We start from the raw sequence: 7,997 nt of genomic DNA, 5'->3' as shown, positions 1-7,997 counted from the left end.
GAGTACGCGCGGGGGAAGTGAAACTTCTTTCAGAGTAGTTTCATGTCACGCTGAATATTAATAATAATAATAATAATAATATTAATACTGACAATTATATTCAAATATAAATATTATTAGTTAATAATAATTATTAGTATTTATATTCCGAATATTATTATTATAAATTTTATTATTTATATCGTCACATTAATGGAAGAAGGGCGTAAGTGCCATTTTTAGGAATTTTTTTTTTTTTAAAAGAAAAAGGGCGTGAGTACGAATTTATGAATTTTCGGTCTTTGCATCTAATTTTAAGGCTTAAAGAAAAAAAAAAAGTGCGTATGTTCATGGGCCTTTTTTCCATTCTCAAAATCATTTTTAATAAAAGATGAAGATTTGTTGTTATTTTTATGTTTTTCTTATTGATAATAAATTATGTATATTTATCAGTAAACAATCAATAACTTAAAAAATCCTGCCATTGAATAAATTTCAAATAAATTTGAAAATGTGCCCTTCATCTTTTATCAAAAATTATTTTGATAACTGGAAAAAAGGCGTAAATCCTTGGACATATTCCCTTTATCCTTTATCAAAGGTTGTTACGCCCATTTTCCCTTTTTTTAAGTATTGAAATTAGATGAAAAACCCGAAAATTTATAAATTTGCACTTACGCCCCTTTTCCTTTAAAATTGACGTTTTTGGCACTTACGCCCTTCATTCTTTAATGCGACGATATAATTGATACCATCGATATTATTACTAATATTATATTAATATTATTGTTAATCATAATATTATTGGAGTTATTATTATTTATAATAATATTATTCATATATAACCATAGAATAAATAAAATAATAGTTTCAAAAATATCATCGATAATAATAATATCAATATAATATTAGTAATAATAACAATAATATTATCGATTTCTAATAATATCAGTGAAATTAATAATGATCATAAAAAATTCAAACAAACGATGATAAATAATTTAGGAGAATTAAAGCTGCCTGTGTTTGAAACATAAAATCGAAATAAAAAAATATCACGTTTTATCTTTATTACACAAACAAACTTTAACGCCGCGGTTTTCTTCACAATTCCAAGATCAGGTTGACAGACAGCTAAGACTTCATATGATTTCATGATATGTCCATTCAAAATAATCGACAATACTTTCATCTAAGACTCGATATTGTATCACATGCAAATAAATAATTTTTCGATAGAAACGTCAAATTATTAGGAAACAGATTTCGTATGCACGCGTATTTGACAAAAATTTTTTTTGATTATTAATCAGGTACAGCTGACAAATTTTTTCTTTAAGAGGACTCAAATATGTGATGTAACTCCAAAATAGCCTATTTTAAATTGAAAATGAAGAAATTAAAAAATCTTTTCTTTATGCCTATCCCAGGTAAACAAGAATAGTTGTTGTTTGCATTGATTGATTTATTGATTGTTATTCATCAGCAACTCAATTACAGCTGTACTAGTGTTGTGATAACTGTAAAGGAAGGTGGAGTTAGAGAAAACATACAGAAGAACAGAAATATAATTCACGTTTCCAAAAAAATTTATATGAAATACCCTGCAAATACCAAAAAATCTAATAACAAGCTCATCTAAGGACAAGTTGAAAAGTTAATCCAATAACAAGATATATGCAAAATAGTGAGATTGTTGATCATCAAAATCTTTGCTGGAAAGTTTTCGTCTGAAAAACCTAATCTTGAAATTGTGAAGAAAACCGCGGCGTTAAAGTTTGTTTGTGTAATAAAGATAAAATATGATATTTTTTTATTTCGATTTTATGTTTCAAACACAGGCAGCTTTAATTCTCCTAAATTATTTATCATCGTTTGTTTGAATTTTTTATTTTTTTTTGTTAAATTAAATAGAAATTTAGTATATACAGTAGTACTAAGCTAACGTAAAGAACAACTTTAACGAGTTTGTTTTTTACAAAAATTATATTTTTGATTTTGTATATTATTTAACTATTTTTGTTTAAACATTCACCTTAAAAGTAAAAATAATCAATCAATTCATGAATGATTGTATTACCAAAAAATAAAAAAATAATTTTAAAAATATAAGTGAAATAAAAAAATAAGAAATCCATTAGAAATTTATATAGTTCAGACTGATACCGATTTTAGTGGCAAGGCCGTTAATTAACTATTACGAAGGCATCTTTTTAAAAAATTTATCAACAAACGGCGCACGCAGGTGTCTTACGCCATCTATCAATAGTCACTTTACTGCGATCTAAAATACTGTCTGAAGCTAGGTTTTTCGGTATATACACCAATTATTTTCTTGCTGCGATCTAAAATAATGCCATGGATATCTCTCAGAAGTATTTCAGATCAGGGCGAGTGAATAATTAGTAAACAGTACAGGAACTAGAAGCTCTATATATTATTATTGTCAATAAATATTATTATTTATTCATAAATATTATTCCAACAATAGCTAGAAATTTATCAACTAGTTGATTGGTGAATAATTTTTGTCACACGATGATCTGAAATACTGACTGGGGATTCGTAGAAGTATTTCAGATCGCATCGAGATTCAACTTTGTATAAATTAGGGGCACTAAAAGCTTTATATATAATTATCATCAATAAATATTATTATTTTATAAATATTATTCCAACAATAGCTACAAATTCAATAACTAGTTGATTGGTGAATAATTTCTGTCACACTATGATCTGAAATACTGACTGGGAATTCGTGGAAGTATTTCAGATCACATCGAGATTTAACTTTGTATAAATTAGGGGCACTAAAAGCTCTATATATTACTATTATCAATGAATATTATTATTTTATAATTATTTTATAAATATTATTTTAATAATAGCTACAAATTCAATAACTAGTTGATTGATGAATAATTTTTATTACACTGTGATCTGAAATACTGACTGGAGATTCGCGGAAGTATTTCAGATCGCATCTGGGTTCAACTTGGTAAAAAGTACAGACACTGAAAGCTAATACACTATGTATTGATAATATTCTTATAAAATACTGTTATTTAGGTATTATGTATTATTATTGTATATGTATTATTTCAACAATGATTACAAATACTGACAATTGAAGAGTTCAAAATTCGTTGATTGGTTTTTTTCTTTAATAAAATATGGCAACTTCATAGTAGCACACACACAACAATAAAATATAAAGCAATATCAAAACGTTTTCCCGCAATATTTTGAGGCAGTGTTCAGCGTTGGATAGTTTGACGATAATGTCTGATAATGTCATCCGTTTAATACTGCCTTGCAGTATCGCAGATCGCATCAAAGATTCAAAAATATTGGCAAAACAATCCTGCGCAATAACCAGCGTACGCAACTACAGTTGTGCTTGCCAATGTTAATTTGTTAACTAATGTACTTACAATCTTTAACATGAGTCGTTTCATACAACTATTATTTTGGTTAGTAAAAATAATGAGAGGCCCTAGAAATCACAGGAAATGATAAAAAACAAGGTATGGTGCGCGCAGCATCGCTACGCCATTTTTAAACTTTCGCTGCCATATGACATACTGCTAATCAGAGAGAGCAGGATGACCAACCAATATTCTCGGGCGAATTTATCAGATAGAGGACGCCAACTTGGTAAAAACTTCAAATATCGACAAAATCGACAGAAATTTATTTTTTACAAAAAAACGGGGGGGCGGTTTATCATATATTTATATCTTTTTAAATAATGCACCGAAAAATCCGATAATAGGCTCATTTGAAAGAGGAACCTCGATTTACATAGTCAAACTGTTGTTTTTTTTTTTTTTTCGATTGCTCAATCAAAAGATATGGACTTGACTATAAATCAATGACGTCACACACACGAACTTAAAAGACATATATCCCCGGAAGTCTCTCGTTTTTGAACAACTTTAACGAGACACCCTACCGGGTCTCATGATATTATCAAAATTATTGTTGTCATAATTATCATCATTTATATATATTTATAATATGAATAATAATAATAACAATAATTTTATTGTTATTATAATAATGATTCTTTAAACCCGCGAGATAACTATTGCTTAATACGTTTAAATAAATTTTTTTTTTAAATCAATTATTTAAGTATTAAACTCAGTTGAACTGTTCAATAATATTTAAATAAAAAAAAAAAAGTCGCTCACGCATACACACATAGCAGCTGACGCTCCGAATTTATCCGCTTGTGGCCGAGCGTATACCACAGAGTATACGAAAGCGTGTGACAGAGAGTATAGGAGAGCGTGTGACAGAGAGTATTCGAGAGCGCGTAACGCTAGCGGGGCCTCGAATTTTGTCGCTACCCTCCGTAAAGAAGTTTCACTTCAAAAATATTAAGTAAATCAATGTGCTGTTTTTAAATATAATTTAATTTTTAAAATTACTTTGAAAATTATTTCTCATGCATTAATTGTTGGTACGCTTGTTAGAAATCCATGTATAAAAGAAGATGATTCATGTGAATTATTAAAATTTGGAAGAAAAATGTTACGTGCTAAAATATCAACACTACGTGATGATAATCTTATTCAGGTACGTTTAAAAATGGAAACTGGTAGTGATGATAAAGCACAAAAAGTAAATTATTATTATATAAATTATAAAACATTTGTCAATGTTGTTAAATATAAATTAAACATGATAAGTAAAAGATTAGAAACAGAAGAACGTGATTCAACAAGTCGTGCTAGTTTTAAATACACTGAATGTTTTGAAGCATTTACTGATCTTGAAGCTGATCAATTATTTGATCCAATGACTGGTAAATTTAGATGTACATCTTGTAATTCAGTTGTTACTTTAAAAATAATTTCTCAGGATTTAAAAATTTTAAATTGAAACTATTCATAAATAAGTACTAAAAATATGTTTTTTTTTTTTTTCTTTTTTTAGTCTCTTTTTCTTCTTTTTTTTTAAACTTTAATTTACAGTTTCCATTTAAAGTCTAACTGTGATTTGAAGTCAAGTCATAATAATATTATAAAAAATATAACAATGATATTGATATTATTAAAATTATAATATCAATATGCGTATTGTGAAACCATCTGGTATTTTTGGTGATTAAATTTCATAATAAACTGGTTTACTTGACTTTGTGTAAATGTTGCAAATACTAGTTATTAAAATAATAGATACTATTTAAAATCAAAAAAATATTACTATATTGTCTATTATACAAATAAAATATTATTTTATGAATTGTATTTTTAATGAGTTCAATAAAATAAGTAAAAAAATTTATTATTTCATTCAAAAAATTATTTGTAAAATTTAGTTGTGGTTGCTAGTCGGAAATGAGGTTGGAGTTGGTAAATATAACCTTATTCATTTATTTATTTATATTCATTCGTTAGATTTTTTTTTTTTTTAATACCGTATTGATACCATATTTTGCAACTAAGAAGATGAATTTGGTATTGATACCGTATCGGTATCATAAATTTTTTTGATACCGTATTTATACATAGCAGAGACCAATTAGGTATTGATACCGAAAATACGGTATCAATATGGTATCAAATACGGTATTGCTACCGAAAAAAAAAATACCGGTATTTTTGCATCTCTATGTATAATAGTAGATAAACCTCGATGTAAGAATATCCCCAAACCAATGTTGTTGTAGAGCGTGTCAATCTCGATAGTCGCCTTGTTGGTGGTAATCGCTAAGAAATATCCGATCGGTTGAAAATCGTATCACAGAGAAACAACACCCCTGAGAAATTTCACAGTCAATTATTTTTATAGGATTAGGAAGGTTAAAATAATAACCGAAATATTAATTTATCACCAGGACTGATTTATATTTAAATTTCACTGATATGAATTTTTTTCTATTTATTCTTAAAATGTTAGATTGATTTTATTTATTTCTATTTAATTAATATTTCATTTGTTTAAAAAATGATTTTACTTAATTTATGATATGAACAGAACAAAAATTGTTGCAAGAGTGAAGTTCCTTAAAAATTAAAATTATAATTCCCATGAAATCAAATGTCAAAGGAAGGGATGATCTGAAAAGGGGACATCGCTTTACCAATAATAGATACTGGTTCCCATAATAGCCAGCGTTTATGATTTTTGCTTAGAAACTAGTGGTAATAATTTTTAAATTCAACGGACGTGTAATATCGAGTGGTTGAGGTAAAAATGCAACTACGGCTTAGAGATAAATAAAAAATTAAAGTTCAAATGCAAAAATAATATGAAAAAGTAAAAATGTTAATAAAAAAATTTCAATGATACTAAAAGTAAAATATAATTATTAAAAATAAAAGAAAAAAATTTATGTTCTACTCGATATTATAATACGACCCTTGAGTTTAACAAACATTATTTATTTATTAATTTATTTAAATATTAAAATCTCAATACGTCACATTCTTTTATTTTATTATACTTCAACTTGGACTTGAGACTTGATAAGAAATTTGAAGTATGATTATTAAACCTGTCTAAAAAAAAAAAAATTTTTTTTTTTGTGCCCTCCTGAGGTCTAAATTTGTTCTTTATGATGACACAAAAGAAAAAATGAAAAAATGTTTTTTTCAGGATTTTTTTTGAGCCTGCTCATCGGGTTTTTGTATTTCCCATTTGATTAGCACGTATGGCTGTTTATCTTTGACTTTGCATAACTCAGTCAGTTTTAATCCTAGAGAGTTGATATTAGTCTCATTTTTTAGCTCATGAAAATACCTTTAAATTATCACTGTATATTTTTTTGTAGTGTTAATAGTTTTGTTTCAAGAAAACCTCAAAAATCATGACTTTTCAGGTATATGCAATTTACCTAATGTTTATGAAAGCAACAATTGAATTCGTAGCAAGAGTTAAATTTATTTCAGCTACTGTAGAAGGACTGGAGGTGATTCAGAAAATATTTTAATATGCCAGTGTGTGGTTGTGTGAATCAAATTTCGATATATTGAAATTCATGCTGACATCATGAATGATTGTATTACCAAAAAATAAAAAAATAATTTTAAAAATATAAGTGAAATAAAAAAATAAGAAATCCATTAGAAATTTATATAGTTCAGACTGATACCGATTTTAGTGGCAAGGCCGTTAATTAACTATTACGAAGGCATCTTTTTAAAAAATTTATCAACAAACGGCGCACGCAGGTGTCTTACGCCATCTATCAATAGTCACTTTACTGCGATCTAAAATACTGTCTGAAGCTAGGTTTTTCGGTATATACACCAATTATTTTCTTGCTGCGATCTAAAATAATGCCATGGATATCTCTCAGAAGTATTTCAGATCAGGGCGAGTGAATAATTAGTAAACAGTACAGGAACTAGAAGCTCTATATATTATTATTGTCAATAAATATTATTATTTATTCATAAATATTATTCCAACAATAGCTAGAAATTTATCAACTAGTTGATTGGTGAATAATTTTTGTCACACGATGATCTGAAATACTGACTGGGGATTCGTAGAAGTATTTCAGATCGCATCGAGATTCAACTTTGTATAAATTAGGGGCACTAAAAGCTTTATATATAATTATCATCAATAAATATTATTATTTTATAAATATTATTCCAACAATAGCTACAAATTCAATAACTAGTTGATTGGTGAATAATTTCTGTCACACTATGATCTGAAATACTGACTGGGAATTCGTGGAAGTATTTCAGATCACATCGAGATTTAACTTTGTATAAATTAGGGGCACTAAAAGCTCTATATATTACTATTATCAATGAATATTATTATTTTATAATTATTTTATAAATATTATTTTAATAATAGCTACAAATTCAATAACTAGTTGATTGATGAATAATTTTTATTACACTGTGATCTGAAATACTGACTGGAGATTCGCGGAAGTATTTCAGATCGCATCTGGGTTCAACTTGGTAAAAAGTACAGACACTGAAAGCTAATACACTATGTATTGATAATATTCTTATAAAATACTGTTATTTAGGTATTATGTA

The sequence above is a fragment of the Aphidius gifuensis genome, linkage group LG1 (assembly GCF_014905175.1).
Source record: "Aphidius gifuensis isolate YNYX2018 linkage group LG1, ASM1490517v1, whole genome shotgun sequence".
Classification (NCBI taxonomy): domain Eukaryota; kingdom Metazoa; phylum Arthropoda; class Insecta; order Hymenoptera; family Braconidae; genus Aphidius; species Aphidius gifuensis.
The sequence above is the reverse complement of the archived record's forward strand: the minus strand, read 5'-3'. Positions refer to the sequence as shown.